General features: G+C 43.6%; 4 protein-coding genes across 4 annotated transcripts in view; 3 read left to right on the top strand and 1 right to left on the bottom strand.

The window, feature by feature from the left end:
* The window catches only part of LOC144697540 (uncharacterized), a 176,963-nt gene extending 167,580 nt beyond the window's left edge, over window positions 1-9,383 (bottom strand). The window contains exon 1 of the mRNA XM_078569583.1: window positions 9,249-9,383. The gene's annotated coding sequence lies outside the window, so the exon portion shown is untranslated. The remainder of the gene's footprint in view (window positions 1-9,248) is intronic.
* The window catches only part of LOC144697525 (uncharacterized), a 248,637-nt gene that overhangs the window by 116,656 nt on the left and 116,625 nt on the right, over window positions 1-15,356 (top strand). The gene's annotated exons all lie outside the window — the stretch shown is intronic.
* The window catches only part of LOC144697471 (uncharacterized), a 346,752-nt gene that overhangs the window by 240,316 nt on the left and 91,080 nt on the right, over window positions 1-15,356 (top strand). The gene's annotated exons all lie outside the window — the stretch shown is intronic.
* Window positions 1-15,356, top strand: part of LOC144697557 (uncharacterized) — a 280,480-nt gene that overhangs the window by 231,126 nt on the left and 33,998 nt on the right. The gene's annotated exons all lie outside the window — the stretch shown is intronic.

Here is a 15,356-nt window from a genome sequence, read left to right as displayed (position 1 = left end):
GCAGGTTGGATAACTGAGTGAATCCCTGCCCACATACAGAGCAGGTGAATGGCCTCTCCCCAGTGTGAACTCGCTGGTGTCTCAGCAGGTTGGATGACTGAGTGAATCTCTTTCCACACTCGGGGCAGGTGAACGGTCTCTTCCCAGTGTGAACTCGCTGATGAGTTTCCAGCTGAGATGGGGAATTGAATCCCTTCCCACAGTCCTCACATTTCCACAGTTTCTACTCTGTAAACACTGCTTTTTCCTTCCATTATCGAGCTTGATGGATCGAGTGACTCTGTCAGATCCTGATGTGATGTTTGGTTTGAGTTTCCCGACTAAATCCTCCCCTTCTCATACCCTGTGAAATTGATTTAAAACATAAAAATGGAGTGAGAGAGAACCCACAAAAGCACAAAGGCAGGTTGTGAAATTGAGCTGAATGAATCTGGGAATTTGTGGGGCCGGCACTAGGAAAAAGTGACCATGAAAACTGCTGGATTGTCATAAAAACCCAACTGGTTCACTAATGTCCTTCAGAGAAGGGAACCTGCCACCCAGTCTGGGCCTACACAAGACTCTGGCCTCTGTGGGAGAAGCGCGAGAGTGAGAGGAAGGGTGAGAGAGAAGCGAAGTAGAGAGAATATCTTGACATATACAAATAGAACAGAAATACATCAGGTTCTTGCAAACCATCAACCTCCACCACCTTAGAGGACCAGGGTAGCAGGTGTGTGTGAACACCATTACCTCAAAGTTCTCTTCAAAGCTACACACCATCCAATACTGGGTGACCAGAAATTTCCTTCATTTAAATATTGGGAAGACTGAAGCCATTGTCTTCAGTCCCCACTACAAACTCCACTCCCCAGACACCAACTCCATCTCTTTCCCTGACAACTGTCTGAGATTGAACCAGACTGTTTGCAACCATGGTGAAATATTTCACCCCAAGATGAGCTTCTAACCACATATCCACATCATCACCAAAACCACCATTACCTTCTCAAAGGGTAACAAGAGATGGGCAGTTTATATAATAGACTTGCTACCAATGCCCACACACCCCGAATTAAAAGCCTGTACAGAAATATTTGTTTTAAAACAATTCACTTTTTAGAAGAACATAAGAAATAGGAGCGCAATGCTGCACCATTTAATAATCTTCTACTTCAACACCATTTCCCCACACTATCCCCAAATTAGTTAACCTTCTGTAACTATTCTCACATCCTCTGAGATTTGTAGATAACTTTTATTTCTCTACTTTCTCTCATTGTCTATCCTTTGTCATTATAGCTTCACTCATTGATCACTTCCTGTTTCCCCCTCAATTTTACATATCATTCATTTGCGTTCTTTCAGTATTCTCTCTCTCTCAGAATCTGTGGGTTTGAGAGTCCAGTGTCAGCAACTTTAATACCTCATTAAGAAGCATAAGCTGAGCAGATTCTCTGTTCTCTACTGTATCGTATATTGATCCATAAATCTGAGTAAACATGCAAGTCCCGTGTGTCCAGAGTCACTTACACGAGGTCAGCCCACGGGATGGAACCTCGGGTGCCCTGAGCTTGAACTCCGGTGTCTCCAGTCCCGATTGCCCCCTTACATCAGTAACCCCTCACTTTTATACCCTGTAGTGATCCAGCTCTGGCCATTGACTCTTCTTTGTCTTCTCTGCTGGGTTTTGGCAGGAAGTGAGGAAAAGACAGCTGGAATTTCTCTAATCTGTGATTTACAAGGACACATTCCCAGGTTCCCAGCAGTTACTTTTCTTCAGGAATTTTCTCACTCTCCATAAACTCCCCTGCCCACTGTTAATTGTATTATTTCTGATAGTTTCACAATTATAGGTATAAACATCACACATTATAATCTGATCTATTCCATTCCTCACTCTGGTTTCAGTTTATATTGTGGTTAATAACAGACAAACTCTGTCCTTTTCCCTGATCTGATTCGAGTTTCCAATGAGCTGATTCTGTGCAATGGAATGTCTTATCAGTGTTGCCATGGTGACCTGTCTGCAGTGAAGAGCTTGTTTGAGTTTCTAACTCAGACTAAACTTCTCTATCCCATAATACACATTATATCAGACATTTTACCTCAATGTCTTTTAGCCATGTTACAAGGGGTTCAGTAACATAAATATTTAAATTTGAAGGACAAGTTTGAAATGCTGTTTGAACCTGTTACTCCACTTTTTATAAAATTAATTTGCAAATCATTGGTTAGGCTGCATTTAGAATATTGAGTCAAATTCTGAGCATCTTACAACAGGAATGATGTCAAGGCCATGGAGAGGGTGCAGGGGAGATTCACAGAGACGATACCATGGATGAGAGGTGACAGCACAAAAGGAGGCCATTTGGCCCATTGTGCCTTTGCCAGCTCTTTGGAAGAGCTTTCTGAATAATCCACTCCCCTGCTGTTTCCCCATGGCCCCGGTCAATGTTTTCCTTCAAGCATTTCTCCAATTCCCTTTTGAAAGTTACCGTTGAATCTGCTACCACCAAACTTTCAGACAGTGTATTCCAGATGATAACAACTGACCGTGGAATGAAATGTTTTCTCATGGTGACCTGTCTGCTGTGAAGCTCCTGTTTGAGTTTCTAACTTAATTCCAACTTCTCTTTCCCATGAGGAAAGACTGGAGAAACTGGGTGTCTTTTCATTTGAACAAAGCAGGATGAGGGGAGATGTGAGCAAGGAGTTCAAAACTGAGTCAAGGACATGGTCCAAAATATTCCAGACACTCCTTGTCCTTCAGGATCGGTGTCCAGGGGAGAAGCTGATGGGTTTATGTCATCATCATTGAGGTGAACAGCTTCTGTCAGAATTAAACACATTCCAGTTAAATACAGCACGGATTAGATACAGAGTAAACTCATCAGCCTGTCCCCCGGATACAGATACTGAGGGACAGGGAGTGGCCGGGACAATGACATTTCTCACTCAGTCAGGTAGAAATTGATCCTGTATCTCTCCCCATTAACCCTGAGCTCCACACGGCTCGAATAGTCCTCCTGTTTCCCTTCCTGTAACAGCACTGAGCTAAAGCCAGCCCATAATGAGCAGGGCTCAGGAACAATGGTTACTAGGCACTGCAGTGATGTCATAAAGCAGCGTCATTCAGCCCAGCTGGTCCTCTCCCTGTCCCTTTAAAGGTGGAAAACTGGTACATCCTGTCTCCAAACACATCTCACCCTGTTCACACTGAGAATCCCAGGGTGGAGAACTGGGACATCCTGTCTCCAAACACATCCCACCCTGTTCACACTGAGAATCCCAGGGTGGAGAACTGGGACATCCTGTCACCAACCACATCCCACCCTGTTCACACTGAGAATCCCAGGGTGGAGAACTGGGACATCCTGTCTCCAAACACACCCCACCCTGTTCACACTGACAATCCTAGTATTTGGGAGGTGACAGCACATTCGAACAGTGTAGGGAGGAGCGGGAGGTTGGAGATGGGGCAGTAGTTGCAAAAACGGTGGGATCAAAGGTTTATTTTTGAGGATGGGGTGATGATGGCAGATTTGAAGCAAAGAACAGCACCTGAAGAGAGAGAACCAGTAACCATGTCTTCAAACATGGGGAAATTGGGTGATCAACATTGTAGTAGGAATAGGGTTGATGGAGCAGGAGGTGGGTCTCATGGACAAGATGAGCATTGGGAGCACATGAGGGGAGATGGGAGAAAGATGTGGGTTCAGGGCTCAGACAAGGGGGAACTTTGTTAGAGACAGTTTGTCCTGGTGGGCTCGTGGAAGGGAGGGAAGCAGCAGAGGCAGCTGATCGGATTGTCTCAATCCTCGTGACAAAGAAGCTCCATGAGCTCCTCACACTTGTTGTTGGAGGTGAGGATGGAGGAGAGAGGGGAGAAGGAGAGCCCTTCAAATGGAACCAACAGAGATGTTTAAAAGATTCAACACACACTGTGTTTGATAAAAAGCTGATTTATTTAACTTCATCCAGAATATTAGGAGTCGATGAACATCAGCAGAAACAGACCCTAAAGAACATGGTTCAGTCTGGATGTGATTAACAGCAAAATCCAATCACTACAGTTACTTGTGAACTCACTGGTGTCTCAGCAGATGGGATGACTGAGTGAACCTCTTCCCACACTGGGAGCAGGTGAACGGCCTCTCCCCAGTGTGAATTCTCAGGTGTACATTGAGATCAGATGATGTCTTGAACCCAGTCTCACAGTTCGAGCACCTGAACGTCCTCTCATCAGTGTGAACATGTTGATGGAACATGAGTTCCCCGGAACTTTTATAGAACTTCCCACAGTCTGGGCATTTAAAAGGCCTCTCATCGGTGTGAACTCACTGGTGTTTCCGCAGGTTGGATGACTGAGTGAATCCTTGACCACATGTGGAGCAGGTGAATGGCCTCTCTCCAGTCTGATTGCGCTGATGCTTTTCCAGGTCAGATGGGTATTTGAATCCCTTCCCACAGTCCCCACATTTCCATGGTTTCTCTCCAGTGTGACTGCATTTATGTTCCATCAGGCCAGAAGATCGGCTGAAGCCTCGTCCACACAGAGAACACGTGTACGGTTTCTCCCCACTGTGAACGGTGCTTTTTCCTTCCATGTTCAAAATCCAATCATATTCAGGTTACGATAAATTGGGCAACTCCGTCAGATCCTGATGTGATGTTAGGTTTCAGTTTCCCGACTGTAAATCCTCCCCTTCTAATCCTCTGTGAAATTGATCTAAAACAGAAAAAGGGAGTGAGAGAGAACCCACAAAAACACAAAGGCAGGTTGTGAAATTGAGCTGAATGAATCTGGTAATTTGTGGGGCCGGCACTAGGAAAAAGTGACCATGAAAACTGCTGGATTGTCATAAAAACCCAACTGGTTCACTAATGTCCTTCAGGGGAGGGAACCTGCCATCCGGTCTGGGCCTACACAAGACTCTGGCCTCTAGGGGAGAAAATAGAGAGAGGGGGAGAGGTGGCAGAGTCGGTCTCCTTGATAACTGTCGGAGACTGAACCAGACTGTTCACAACCATGGTGAAATATTTCACCCCAAGATGAGCTTCCAACCACATATCCACATCATCACCAAGACCGCCTATTTCCACCTCAGTAACATCACCCGACTCCAACCCAGTCTCAGCTCATCTGCTACTGAAACTCTCATCCATTCCTTTGTTATCTCTAGACTTAACTATCCTAACACACTCCCGGCCGGCCTCCCACATTCAACCTCCCTGTAATCCTTAGGTCATCCAAAACTCTGCTGCCCGTGTGCTTACTCGCACCAAGTCTTGTTCATCCATCACCCTTGTGCTCACTGACCTACAAAGACTCCAGGATAAGGAGAACTTAATTTTCAAATTTCTCATCCTTGTTTTCAAATTCCTCCTTGGTCTCTCCCTCCCTATGTCTGTAATCTCCTCCAGCCTCACAACCCTCCCAGATATCTACACTTCTCTAATTCCGGCCTCCTGAGCATTCCCAATTTTAATTCCTCCACCTTTAGTGGCCGTGTCTTCAGCTGCCAAGACCATGAACTCTAGAATTTCCTCCATAAGCCTCTCCACCTCATTTTCCTCCTTTAAGATAATCCTTAAAACTTACCTTTTCAACTACACATTTGTTAATCTGCCCTGATATCTCTATTTGCGGTTCGTTCTCAAATGTTTCTTTATAACATTCCTGTGAAACATCTTGGAACATTCTGTTACACAAAAGGTGCTACAGAATAACAAATTATTGTTAATTTGGACATATATCACTGTTCTTTCATCATTACAGGGTGAATAACCTGTAACTCCTTACCTAACAGCATTGTGGGAGCAACTTCATCACAAGGACTGCAGCAGTTCAAGGTCAAACATCATCTTCTCCACAGGAAACTGGGGATTGACAACATTTTCTGGTCTTGTTACTGAAAGGGCCGGGGAGTGGGACTGGCTGATTTGCTTTTGCAGAGAGCCAGCACAGGCACAACAGGCTGAATGGCCTCCGTCTATATTGCCATCGTTCAATGATTCTGTGACTCAATGAAAAAGGACCAACACTGGAGGCCAGGGACCAACTTCTGTAACCAACACCCACCCTGATACAAACCGGCTCTTAATTGGTCCGTCTGTGTTTCTAGACTCGGTTCTGTGAGCAACGCCTGCAATAAAATAATAGGAAAATACTGCAGCTGCTGGAAATGTGAAATAAAAAGAGCAAATGCTGGAAATACTCAGCAGGTCAGGCAGTATCTGTGGAGTTAACATTTCAGGGTGTGCAGAATGAATTAGGGGGAATAAAAATGGTGCAGAAGTTGATGGTCAAAATAAGCACAGAAGTGGGAGAGAAATGGACTATAGCGCAGGAAAAACAATTCCTGAATGTGAAAGATACTGTGGGAAGATAAAACTGGTAAGACAGCAGCACATGGTCAGGGGATGGACAGCAGTGGAAACTTCATTTAGACACGGTCAGCAGGAGTAACAGTAAAATACTAAACATAATTAACCCAGTATTAGAGACAGAGGAAGTTAGACAATGGCAGAGAGGTAATCAGGGAGGGCAGAGGTGAAACAGAGCAATAGATGGACATGGATTCAGATCATCAGTAAAGGAGTCACACCAGTCCCAGAGCCCTGGAACCACTCACAGAAAACAGAGCGCAACACTAAAAGCTCTAAATTGTAGATGAATGGTGAAAAATACTCAACTCTGAAACTATCTCACTGTTTACAATCTGAAAATCTCCTGCTGGAGCCTGCAGCTGGAAAGATATCAGAAGCTCTGGACTTAGAGAAAAATCTCCCAGTTGAGGAAACACCCAGGGAGCAGGGTGATGTCACCATGTAATTGTCGATGTGTGATTTAAACTAAACAAGAGGGGTGAGGGAGTCAATCTTGGGTGGAGGCAGCAATTCAAGGTGTAGGGTCAAGACAGGAGAGCAATAGAAATATGAGAAATGAGGGTCAGAGAATGGCAGGAAGGGACAGAGAAAAAGCCTGAGAACTGTCAAGACTAAATGCTGCAAATGTAACAAAAAGACAAAACCGAAGGCTCTCTATCTGAATGCGCATAGCATTCATAACAAAGTAAATGAATTGATGACCCACATTGAAGTAAATAAATATGATCTGATAGTAATTATGGAGACATGGTTGCAGGATGACAACGATTGGGTTCTTAATATTGAGGGGTACATGATGCTCAAGAAGAATAGGAAGCTAGGTAAAGGTGGAGGGGTAGCACTGTTAATCAGAGAGGGCATTGGTGCAATAGTTAGAGATGACCTTGCTTCAGATCGGGATGTAGAATCGGTTTGGGTGGAGATGAGGAATAGTTGAGGAAAAAGTCATTTGTGGGAATGGTCTACAGGCCTCCTAACACTAGCCACAGTGTAGGACAAAGTATTCAAGAGAAAATATTGTGTGCTTGTGATAAAGTGACGGCAGTAATCATGAGTGATTCTAATCTGCATATAAACTGGGAAAAATCAGATTGGCAGTAGTAGCCTGGATGAAGAGTTCTTGGAATGCTTTCAAGATAGTTTCTTAGAGCAGCATGTTCAGGAACCAAGCAGAGGGCAGGTTATATTGGACTTGGTATTGTGTAACATGACAGGATTAATTAATGATCTCAGAGTAAAGGCACCCCTAGGTAGCAGCGAGCACAATATGATTGAACTTTACATCCTGCTGCAAAGAGGACATGAGGGGGTTGCCGTTGGATATAGATAGGTTGAGTGAGTGGGAAAAGGTCTGGCAAATGGAGTTTAATGTGGGAAAATGTGAAGTTGTTCACTTTGGCAGGAAGAACAAAAGAACAAAAAAGCAGAATATTACTTAAATTCTGAGGTGCAGTGGGATCTAGGTGTTCTAGTACATGAGACAAAAAAAGTTAGTCTGCAGGTACAGAAAATAATTAAGCAGGCTAATGAAATACTATCCTTTATTACGAGAGAAATTGAACATAAAAGTAAGGATGTTATGCTTCATTTATACAGGGCATTGATGAGACCGCACCTTAAATACTGTGGGCAGTTTCAGTCTCCTTATTTAAGGAAGGGTGTAAATACATTGGAGGTGGTTCAAAGGAGGTTTAGTAAATTGACACCTGGAATGAGTGGGTTGTCTTATGAGGAAAGGTTGGACAGACTGGGCTTGTTTCCACTGGAGTTTAGAAGAGTGAAGGATGATTTGATTGAAGTATGTAAGATCCTGAATGGCCCTGACAAGGTGGACATGGAAAGGATGTTTCCTCTTCTGGGTGAGTCCAGAACTAGGGGGTTCTGTTATAAAATTAGGGGTCACACTTTTAGGACAGAGATGAGGAGATTTTTTTTCCTCTCAGAGGGTTGTGCAACTTTGGTACTCCCTGCCTCAGGTGGGGATGGAGGTGTGGTCATTGAATATTTTAAAGGCAGAGGTAGACAGATTCTTGTTAGGCAAAGGGATCAAAGGTTATCAGTGTTAGATGGGAATTTGGGAATCAAAACACAATAAGATCAGCCAGGGTCTTAATGAATGGCGAAGCAGGGTCAAGGGGCTGAATGGGCTACTCCTGTTCCTATTTCTTATGCTCTTATGATGTCACACACACGAACACAGAACATCTGGGTGTGTGCAAACCAGTGATCACCACACATTATGAAGGATGTGAGGGTTTTTGAAAGGGTGCAGAGGATATTTACCAGAATGGTTCAGGGGATGAGGGGTTTTAATTGCAAGTTCAGGTTGGAGAAACTGGGGTTGTTCTCCTTGCAGCAAAGGAGAGTGAGGGGTAAGAGTAATAGAGATTATGATCAGTTTAGATAAGGGAGATAAAGAAAAACTGTTCCCATTAATTGATTGTGAAAGGTTTATGGGACAGAGGTTTCAGATTTTGGGCAAGAGATACAGGGGGGATGTGAGGAAGAACGTTTTTACACATGGACTGACAGTGACAGGTTTGGGAAACGGTTTGTACAGAGCATTAGAAAACGAGGATCCAGGTCCTGATGAATTGAGTGACTCTGTCAGATCTTAATGTGATGTTTGGCCAGACTTTACCATTTGTGAATTCTACCCTTCTAACCCCCTGTAAAAAGAGTTTCCAAAATCTATCCCTGTCAGTCCAGGATAGAAATGTACAACATTCTCTCCTCCTGCTACCTGGACCAGGATGACTGCGCATGCGCCCTGCTGCACATTGCCCCCTATAAAGATGGCGGCCGTTACCCCGGGCCTGGCGAAGGGAGAAATCCAGACTCTTTCGGCCCGTTCTCTGTAAGCACAAGACCGGTACCTTGTTATTTGGGTCCTGCGGCCTGCACTGTGTCCTTATGAAGCCTCCCTGCCCACTCCGCTGGCTCCATTCCTCCTCACACACCCATTAACTCTGTTAGTTTGTTCCACTCGACATTCACTCGCTCTGAGCAGCTTCAGTCACAGACCAGCACTGCGCATGTTCAAGAAACAGACCGAAATGTGCATGCTCCAACACATACGCAAATGCGCATGCGCCTGTAGTTGTTGTCGTGAGGATCGAGCACATTTCGCTCCCCCTTGAATGCTGGGTAGCCCCGTCGCCATTGAAAGACAGTAGTTTTGAATAGAAAATTATTATTTGTGATCCGATGACGATTGGAGTCACAGGACCAAGATATAACACTATTAAGTATGACAAACAAAGTGTACAGGTCCTCCACCATGCTTCTGTCCCAGGTGTAAATAACAGCAGAACAACCCTATAGTTAGATGTGAACTTACTGGAGTCTCAGCAGGCGGTGTGGACAAGTGATTTTTCTTCCCATACACAGAACTTTTAAACTCTGTATTGTCAGCAAAAATGCAACAATTCAGCCAGTGAACGATCATTTCACAGTGTGGTGTTACCCATAGGTTCCCAGCTCATACTGGGATCTCAACCCCCTCTGCTAACAACTTCTACATTCAGAACCACCTACAGTTATAGAAAAGCAAGTGCTGTAAATCTGAAATAAGAATGGAAAATGTTGGAATTTCTGTGGTAGTTTCTGTGGAGGGAGGAACATAGTCCACATTTCAGGGTTATGGCTTTCCATCAGAATTGCATTACATCATGCACAGGCCTGAAAACTTAACTGTGTCTCAATCTACAGATGCTCCTAAAGTGCTGAGTATTTACAGCACATTCTGCATTATCTCTGGTGAATGAAATTGCTCCTGATTTACACTTTAGATTTATTAGTGACTAACTTATAATTATTCTCATCCATTCACAAATGGAAACATCCTCCACTTGTCTACCCTGTCAAACCATTTGATTATCTTAAAGGACTCGGTCAGGTTATTCCTCATTCTCTTTTCCAGGCAAAACTTTTTCAACCTGTTCAATCTTTGTTGATTGATAGAACTTTCAAATTCTGGCATCATTCCAGTAAATCTTTTTTTCACCTTCTCCAGTGCTTCTCGCTCCTTTCTATAATATGGAGGCAGAGCTAATCTGAGCATCAAAGTCACTATTGTCCCAAATTCCTGTATGTAGTAAGGATCACTATGGCAGTGGGAGAGAGGGCTGTGGTTTAGAGCTATTATTCGCCATCCTCTATTTGAGACATTCTCTCATTAGCTGAAATAAGGTGAGATGAAATGAGCCAATCCAATGAGCCATTCTGTGACATTATGAATCATCTACAAGGTTGTCTCTTACCCTGACAATGCATCAGAGCGCAGTTTTCATTCTAGACACGCCACTTATACCATTAAGAATACCTTTCAGAGAATGACAAGATTTCAGCACGGAGCCAATGGAAAGTTCAGTTAACATGATTATCAAGCAGTGAGGAGGTGAATTTGCAATTCATGTGCACCTTGTTTGCACATTTTCCAGATTAAAACTTGAATTGAATCTAGTGTTCTCCATCTTGACCATATTCAAGCTGGAAATCCAGGAATATTTGGACACAAAGCGCATCGATGGATATGGGAATAGGGCGGGAAAGTAGAGATGAGCTGGAAGATAATTTAATGGTGGAGCAGACTCAGGGGTCGTACAGTCTACCCCTGCTCCTATTTCTTGTGTTCTTTGAACATCATTGTGAATCATTTCCATACAAGCCCAGCAGATGCAGCACCAACCCTTTCACCTCCTCCCGCCCCACATTTCCGGGCCCCAAACACACTTTCCAGGTGACACAGTGATTTACATGTACTTATTGCAAATCAGTATCTTGTATTCACTGCTCACAATGCGCTCTCCTCTACGCTGAGGAGACTAAATTCCATTGGGTAACTGCTTTGTGGAATATCACCTTTCAGTGTGACCCTGAGCTTCTGGTCATTTACCAGTTTAATTATCCACCCATTCCCACCTCTGACCTCTCTGTCCTTGACCTCCTGCACTGTTCCAATGAAGCCCAATGGAAGCTCAAGGAACAGCAGCTCATCTCTGATTAGACACTTTACAACCTTCCACACTCAACATTTATTTCAACAATTTCAGATCATCCCCATCAATCCCATTTTTTCAGACCGTCGGTGCTGATAATCGTTCTGATGTTACCATTTATCCTTCCTCTGGACCTGCCTTTTGTTTCTTCATTTGTCCCTTGAGTTTATTTTATTGTCTCTTACCACCCAATGTTGCCTCGCACCATCATCCCCTTTGTCATTTAATCACTCCAACCTTCCATCCTATCACAAGGCCGTTTGTTCTTTCCTCCTCTCCCCCTCTCTTTTCCATGACTCTGTACTTGTTTGTAAACAATTAAACCTCTAAATTCCTCCAGTTTGTATAAAAGGTCCATTATTAAGAAAAAAACAGCAGGATATTTAGAAAAGATTAACGCAATCAAATAAAGTCAACGTGGGTTTCTGAAAGGGAAATCACGTTTGACAAATTTGCTCGAGTTCTTTGAGGATATAACAAGCAGAGTTGGGGAACAAGGGGAACTGGTAGATGTAGTGTATTTGGATTTCCAAAAGGCATTCGATAAGGTGCCACATAAAAGGTAATTGCACAAGATAGGAGCTCATGGTATTGGGGATAATGTATTAGCATGGATTGAAGATTGGTAACATAGAGAAGACAGAGTCGGGATTAATGGGTATTTTTCAGGTTGGAAAGATGCAAATAGTGGAATGCCACAAGGATCAGTCCTATGGCCTCAATAATTTCCGATCTATATTAATGATTTGGAGGAGGGGGCAGACTGTCATGTATCCAATTTTTCTGACAATATAAAAATAGGTGGGAGGGCATGTTGTGACGAGGACATAAGAAATCTTCAAAGGGATATAAACAGGTTGAATGAGAAGGCAGGTGGAGTTTAATGTAGGAAAGTGTGAGGTCATGCACTTTAGGAGGAAAAATCAAAAGGCAGGTTATTATTTAAATGGAGAGAGAACCCAAAAAAGTGCAGGCTCTGGGTGTTCCTGTGCACGAAACACAAAAGGTTCGCATGCAGGTGCAGCAACTAATTAAGAAGGCAAATAGAATTTTGGCCTGTATTGCTAGGAGGTTGGAGTTTAAAAATAGGGAAGTCTTGTTACAACTGTACAAGTTGTTGGTGAGGCCTCACCTGGAGTATATGTACAGTTTTGGTCCCCATATTTAAGAAAGGAAATGCTGGCATTAGAGGCAGTTCAAAAGAGATTCACTAGTTGATTCCTGGGATGAAGGGGCTGAATTATCAAGACTGGCTAAACATATTAGGCCTTTATTCATTAGAGTTAGAAGAATGATGGGTGTTCTTATTGAAAAGTACACGATTCTGAAGAGGCTTGACAGAGTAGATGTTGAGAAGATGTTTCCACTAGTGGGGGAATCTCGAACTAGAGGTCATAATTACAGAATAAGGGGACACCCATTTAAAATTGAGATGTGAAGGAATTTCTTTTCTCAGAGGGTAGTGAATATTAGGAGTTCTCTACACCATAGAGTTGTGGAGGCTAGATCACTGAAAGTATTTAAAGAAAAGATAGATTGATTTTTAAAATATCAGGGACCTGAGAGCTATGAGGAGTTGGTACGAAAGAGGAGTTGAGGCTGGAGCAGATCAGCCACGATCTTATTGAATGGCAGGGCAGGCTTGAGGGGCCGAATAGCCGACTCCTTCTCTTGTTTCTTATGTTCTTATGAAACAAGTCTCTGGTGAAAAGGGTCGGAAATGAAAATACAATGCACAGGTAGCATTTAACCATGTTGTAAGCCAGGTTGTAAGGCTTGTCAGTAGTTTCCCTAATGGTCTAGTGATCATGATCTGGTGTTTTCACAGCTGTGGCCCGGGTTCGATCCCTGGTCAGGGAATGATGGTTTATTAACCTCATGCAAGCTCTTAAAATGAGCTCGAGTTGATTCTTGATTAAAATTATTAGCTCTGCCAGAATCAGTGAAGTCAGAGCTTGAGTTTTGCATCAGAGCTGGAAATGTCACCCGTGCAAAAGATCGAGAACAAACACAGAGATGAAGATAGGGAATGAGAGAAGGTCTGTGATAGGCTGCACATCACCGACTAGAGAGATACTGGTGAAAGGAAAAATATAGCAGTAATAGGGGAGATTTTACTGTTTACAATGACACAAATATCTCCCAGATCTGGTTCCAAATCTGGTGATAAATGAAAAGAAAACTTCTCGCTGAATCCTCCACTTCTTAGCATCTCTTTCCAAATATTGTAAACTCCTCTTGCGTCTTTCATCCTGATATTTTTCCTTGTAACATTTTGATATGAAACTGCACAACTAATGTGAATAAAGTTTGTGATGGTAAAAATGTGTTCACCCCCTCGGGGAACTGAAGCACATTGACACACACAGAAGAACACACCCAGGCACATACACCGAGAGTGACAGAGGGCAAGGAATTGTCTCTAAGGAGACACAAACACACAGAGAGCAAGCGTGTCACCAACTCGTCGACTGAGGATCCACAGAGCTCTAGGCTACAGAATTGGAAAGATTCACAAGCCTTTGAGTGAAGCAATGTCTCCTCCTCTCAGCCCTCTCAGAGTTAAAACCAGGAATAATGAGAAGCGGGAAACCCCAGTGGATTTGGGCTCCATCACCTTAACCACTCGGCTACAATGACTGGCCCTATGGATAGGTTAATTATTGTTGGTATATAAGATGGGAAGGAGGGCATTCAGCCCATTGTGTCCATGCTGGCCCTCTATAAGGGCAACTCAACTACTCCCACCACCGTGCATTCTAACAAAATCAATTAATATTTGTATTGCCTCTCCTCCTTCTTCCGGTTAAAATGAAACCCAATACACGCCCGCATTCACTTTGAGCTGGCACTTTTTTCGTCAGAAGAGAGCATTCAAAGTGACCCACAAGTTAACCATCTGTAACTTTGGCAGCGGTTCCACAGAGACTGGAACCTGAATCCAGCGCCTGAGGCCGTTCGGCCAGGCTACCACGCTCAACCTGCTGTTTCCCATCGCCTTGATGGTGTTTCCACTGAAATGGAACATTAAAAACCTCAAAAATGAACAGGAATTGGCCATAAGCCCCCTCAAGTCTCCTCCACCAGTTCATAAGATCATGTCAGATGCCCAGCCTCAACACCAACTTTCCCCCTGATCCCAATAGCCCTTCATTCCCTTAAAGTCCAAACATTTATCCATCTTAGCCTTCAATATACTCGTCGACTGAGGATCCACAGAGCTCTAGGCTACAGAATTGGAAAGATTCACAAGCCTTTGAGTGAAGCAATGTCTCCTCCTCTCAGCCCTAAATGGCTGACACATTATTCAGAGAATGTGAACCCAGTTCTAGACGCTCCAGCCAGGGGAAAACAGCCTCTCAGCATGTTCACTGTCAAGCTGGCTCAGAATGTCAGACTTTTCAATTCTGCCAAAGGGTCGTGAAGACTCGAAACGTTAACTGATTTCTTCTCCACCGATGCTGCCAGACCTGCTGAGTTTTTCCAGGTAATTCTGTTTTTGTTTTCAATGAGATCACCTCTCATTATTCTAAACTCCAGAGAGAACAGACTCATCCCATTTAATCTCTCCTCCTAGGACAACCGCCTCATCTCAGGAATTAATCCAGTGGACCTTGGTTGCACACAGGCAGCGAGAGAATAAAGGGAACAAAGAGAACAAGAGTCAACAGAGATAGAGACACAGACAGAGAGACAGAGAGTGAAAGAGAGCGAGGCAGATATACAGAGTCAAAGAGAGACAGATAGAGATAGAGAGTGGGGTAGACACTGAAAGAGACAGATACACTTCACCATTCCATATGATTGTTAACTTAGATTGTCAGACAGAAAGAAAGAAGAGAAAGTAAGACTTACATTTAAACAGAGCCTTTCACCAACTCAGGACAACCGGAGGCGCTTTAGAGCCAATGAAATCTTTTTGAAGTGTATTTACTGTTATAATCTAATGACACAGAGAGAGTTTGACAAAAATGCTAATTCAGC

The sequence above is a fragment of the Cetorhinus maximus genome, chromosome 23, assembly GCF_964194155.1.
Source record: "Cetorhinus maximus chromosome 23, sCetMax3.hap1.1, whole genome shotgun sequence".
Taxonomy (NCBI): domain Eukaryota; kingdom Metazoa; phylum Chordata; class Chondrichthyes; order Lamniformes; family Cetorhinidae; genus Cetorhinus; species Cetorhinus maximus.
The sequence above is the reverse complement of the archived record's forward strand: the minus strand, read 5'-3'. Positions and strand labels throughout refer to the sequence as shown.